Source organism: Mustela nivalis (genome assembly GCF_964662115.1).
Source record: "Mustela nivalis genome assembly, contig: HAP1_SCAFFOLD_525, whole genome shotgun sequence".
Lineage (NCBI taxonomy): Eukaryota > Metazoa > Chordata > Mammalia > Carnivora > Mustelidae > Mustela > Mustela nivalis.
Genome location: NW_028136133.1, coordinates 172,212 through 177,653, shown reverse-complemented (window position 1 = coordinate 177,653; position 5,442 = coordinate 172,212).

Sequence of the window (5,442 nt, the reverse complement as noted above, 5' to 3'; positions counted from 1 at the left end):
CACATACATTTTAAATGCCCAGAGTAAACCAAGCCATTGAAAGAACTAAGCAGCTATTATTGCAGGCTTGGAATATCAGAAAGGCACTCCTCTGGATTAGAGCTTCTTTAATTCATCAAAAAAGGACACTACATTTTGGCCCCTAAAAACAAAAGATGTGGATATTTTCTTGATTTCAAAAAGATGGTGACCTCGAATCATTTGACGGACTCCTCTCAATCTTGCTCGTCTCTTGAACCAACCCCAGCAGCATCAGCACCACCGGAGTGGGGGTGGGGGTGGGGGACCATACCAGAAATGCCTGTTTGAAAATCTCGGGCCCCAGCCCAGCCCCACTAAATTGGAATCTGCATTTTCACAAGATTCTAGGTGATTTCTATGCACATCATTTTTGAGAAGCTTGGTTATACACTTTTCCCATGATTCATTTCTATAAAATCTAGATTTCTTCAACTGCTTAAAAAGTATATACTTGACTGCTGCCTTTGTTATCAGTGAAAACTAGCCCCTCTCTGCAAAATTTCAAGTGAGAAAAGGAAAGATAAATTGGCAGCTTTTAAACAGATTTCCCACCATGCCCCCCTTTTCCAGAGTATTCTCACCACATGCCCATGGCAGCTGTGTTTACCTCCGTGATTAGACAGTACAATAAATGCACCCAGTGATAAACTAAGTTGATTTAATAAAATGCCTGACTGCATATACATGTTAAAACAGTCGGTTATTTCACCAAAACAATGGAAAATGTCTTCTGTCTACAAAAAATGCAAAGTATGGCCAAGTAGATACAATGCAACAGTGACTAATTCTTTAAGATATCTATAGAAAAGAAGATGGGTTTCCAGATTTGTCCTTAAACATGATGAAGTCTCGTTTCTAGGGAAAGGACATCGCTGTATAATTACAAATCCTTAGTTTGCTCAGACCAGTGGACACTTTGATCTCTCTGAGGGATGTGTAAGGAAACTGGATGTTAGAGGAGAGTAATGGGGGGAGTTATTAATCACCAATGAGATCTATGTATCTTAAATCTGTGGCACTGGGCTCTGGTAGCAGATTGAAGGGAAACTGGATTTCTTAGGGCATTCTCCTACTATCCTTGCCTAAAAGATAGCAAATGCTCCAAGAATCCAAATTGAGAAAGTGAACAAATGATACTAAGTCAGCAGCATAGCAAAGAAATCTTTCACAAATAGTAGAGTTTGGGATGTGAAGAGTAAGGCTTGATCTATCCCCACACAGGACTCTGCAGCCTTTGTTGAGTAGAGGAAAACAAACATATACAAAACCAAAGACATCTCAGAGCACAAGTCAAAAAAATATATATATATTCCTTATTCTTTCCAATCCTTCTCCTTGTCCCCTTTCTTCTGGAAAGTTCTTTCTTTGGTCTTTGAAAGGAGAAATTAAGAGAAACAGCCTGCAACAGAGGGAACAGCAGGGACTTTGAGGCCAAGCAAATTCGAGTTTGGATTTAATTGTCTCAAGTGTGTTTTCAATCCAAGTTGCACAGGCGAGTGAAAGAGCAGCAGCACAAGGATGAGGGAGGGCCGTGCTGGAAAGAAGTACCATGAGATGAAGGAGAAAGATACCCAATTAGGGCATCATTTTGCTTTTATATGGCTGGAATTTTGCACTTTAATCCTTACCATTTTATCCCTCAATACAAACATCAGTTACATTGTTCTTTACAGAAGAGTGAACGGTTTCAAAAGCACAATAATATTAGGGGGAAAAAAAGAAGCATGTGTGGTAGTGAAAGTAAAAATTCTTGGTCGACCCACTCCCAAGAATAATCATTGTTGACCATATGGTATAGACATAAAGTTTTTAACTGTAAAACAGCAAAAATATTAAAGTTTTTTTATATATGCAGAATAATCATCATCATTCTGGTAGGCTGAATAATGACTCGCAAAATACATTGATGTTCTAATCCTTAGAATGTGTATTCCTTGTATGACAAAAAAGAAAAGAGAGCATTACAAATTTATTAAGAATATCAAGACAAGAGGGGCACCTGGGTGGCTCAGTGGGTTAAAGCCTCTGCCTTCGGCTCAGGTCATGATCTCAGCGTCCTGGGATCGAGCCCCGCATCGGGCTCTCTGCTCAGCGGGAAGCCTGCTCCCTCTTCTCTCTCTGCCTGCCTCTCTGCCTACTTGTGACCTCTGTCAAATAAATAAATAAATAAATAAATAAATAAATAAATAAATAAAATCTTAAAAAGAAAAGAATATAAAGACAAGAGACTGCACTGGGTTATCTGGAAGAGCCTAAAGATGGAATGACACATGTCCTTAAAGAAGCAAGAGATTTGACAAGGCAGTGTGACCATGGAGAAAGTTTGGAATGAGGTAGCCACAGTCATCAGAAGCTAGAGGGAATGGACAGATTCTCCCCTCTAGCTGTCAGAGGAAATGTTGCCCTGTTGACACTTTGATTTCAGCCTCATTGGCATACTATTAGAAGCAGGCTTTGGGACCCAATCTCTCACACTAGAAGACAAAGAGAAGGGTGTGCATCTTTTTTTTTTTTCTTTCCTGAAGACTTATATGTATACCCTCCAAGCTAGCATACTTTGACTCAGTCCCTGGGTCCATCATTTTCTAGAATATTTAATCTATTCTTAGTATTAGCCAATTCTTCACAGCAAAATATATTAAGACTTAATCAATCCCAGTTAGCATAATTAAGAAAGTAATGTGCCTGGGTGGCTCAGTCAGTTGAGCATCTCTTGGTTTCAGCTCAAGTCATGATCTCGCAGTTGTGGGATCAAGCCCCCCACTCAGCGCAGAATCTGCCTCAGATTTTGTTTCACTCTCTCTCCACCCCTCCCCACTTGTGTGCTCGCTTGCTCTAAAATGAGTAAGATCTTAGAAAAATAAATCTATCTGGAAACTCATACCAGGGTTTTAAGAATTATGCTTTTGTACTATGAATATTTGAAAAAATAAAAATTTGGGCTGGAAAGAAGAATTGTGTTTTTAGTATTTTTTAAAAGGTAGTTTGGCTAAGGAAAATTCATCTAGGGAAAATCATGACTTATTCTTCTAAGGGTCAGAAACAGAATTTGCAAAATCTTAGGGAAACCATCCAGGTCTATGCAAATTGCCTCTCCCACATAAACAAGGACCAGTTGCAGGTTATGGTGAGGGACACACATGTATATCCTAAAATCCCCCTAAAAGGAATTTTTTCAAACTGGAAGTTAGAAAATTTCCTATGGCAAGAGTCATTCCTCCACATCTCCATCTGGGCTGGTACTTTTCCCCCAAGTACAGATTTCCCAGTCTTAGGAGACATGCATTATTTGAACAGAGACAGAGACTGAATTCTATTCACAGAACTTTGTTTGAACCTTGGAGGAGGGGTACTTAGCTTAGCTGCCAGTATTTTCTTTGGGTTCTTTTTTCTTTCATTGTTTTGGGCAAGTTGGATGGAGAATCATAAACAAGGCAATAGGCCAGTTTCTAAATCTAACCAAAATAAATCTTTGAGCATTTACTATTTATGAAATACTAGGGGAAGCATATGAAGTAGTTGAAGATACAGGCTCTATATTAAAGGTGCCTAGTGCTAACAAAAAAGCTGTTAAAGCTGGTCTCTGTGGGTTTGTTTGGTCACGCTAGAGATGAAACATAAATCTAGAGGTTGAAGGGACGGGACCTTTCACATGGGAGGAAAGAGCACAGGACAGCCTCCTAGGTGCTAAAAATGGAGTGGATGGAGTAGGAGTGAGCTGTGGTCATGTCTGGTGAAATGGCAGACTCCTCGGACCAGAACAGAGGGGAAAGGGAAAGAGTTGCAGAGGGTTTGGGACTTCAGAAAAATGAGTTTGAACAGCATTCTTGAGAAGTCATGGCCTACTGAAGTGTTCTGGATCAGCAGAGCTATAGGACATAAATGTACTTGAGGAGGATTAATTTGGTACTGAGGCATAGAACTGATAGAGGCAGTGGGAAATTAGGAGGTTATTATGGCCACATGAGAATGATATAATGAAAGAAGATTGAGAGAAATGAGATGGAGGGAAGACATTGCTGCTGGGAAAAAGGAATGCTAAGATTCAGTGAGTAATGATAGTGGGGAAGAAAAAAATGAGCAGTTTTGACCTTGGCTGGTTAGATTTCTCCAACCTGAATGAGGATAGGAAGAGGACAAGTGTTAAAGGATAAACAGTTTCAAAGAAGTTGGCATCTACATAGAAATGTCCAGCAGCCATCATGAACATATCAGACTGGAAACATGAAGAAGCCAGAGCAGGAAATAAAGGCCTGAAACTCATCAGAACAGAGATAATAGAACTAGTGCCCTGAAAAACAATCAACATGTTTGGAGCAGAGAATACAGAGCTTGCAGAGAACGTTTTGAATGATAATGTGAGCAGCAAATAGGGTTGGGATAGGGAGGGGATCCATCAATGGAGACAAAGGAGCAGTGGTCAGACAGGTGTGAGCAACATCGTATTTGGATAATTCCATAGATTTCTAGGAAAAAGAACTTGAAGGACTGCTCATTGGTAATTTTGTAACTATATCTATGCATTGTGTACCCTGAAATTAACCAAGGCTCATTTTAAGATTGTGGAATTAGAGACTTCTGCTGTGGATTTTCAAACTCACCATTTCCTGCCATCCCCATTAGATAATGAAGTCAGTGTTTATGTTGTGTTGTGTTGTTATAGCTGATTTCAACTTGAGAGATAACTTCAGCTGACCTTTCCTTTTCCATCAGCACAATTAGAAGGTAGTAGCTAACAGAGCCACCAGATTTTTACTAAGCAACCTACTATGTGAAAGACCCACAACAGGGGCTGGACAAACCCCTTATTCACTAATATTCTCCCTTTTAATGCAAAAGGTAAGCATTACAAGTGTTTAAGTAAATCAAATGCAGGATGGAAAAAGTCTTAAGTCTAACATATGGAGTTAATGGTGACAAGTTGCTTGTTTTTATAAGCACACGAGCTTTTTAAAGCTAGCACTCTGACTACGCCCATTAGGTTCCATGGTCCCCTCAGACTTTGTTACATGACATCTGGTACTTCACTGCTTTAGGGCTAAAAAGAAATACCATGCGTGCCATTTGCTTTGTTTCAGTGTTTCTAAATGGTTCCCTTTCCACTTGGTCTTTCTGTTAGTGGTAATATTCTTTTAAGCATTTCAGAAATTGAAGGTCTGGTGTTAATAGACTTTTTTTTTCTTTAAGAGGGACTATACAACTACAATTTGACCATTAGCTTTAACAAAGTTTTAAAGAGAGGGCTCCACCCAATGATGGAGTTTTTGCATAAAGTATATGCCCTTGGACTAAAGATTAGGACACAGCCTATCAGGACACAGAAAATCAGTTGCAGATTAAAGTGGCTCAGGGTAACCCTTTATGCCAAGACTTGTATGTTACTTTAGGAAAAATTCCTTATCAAGGATCCTAGTCTGGGAA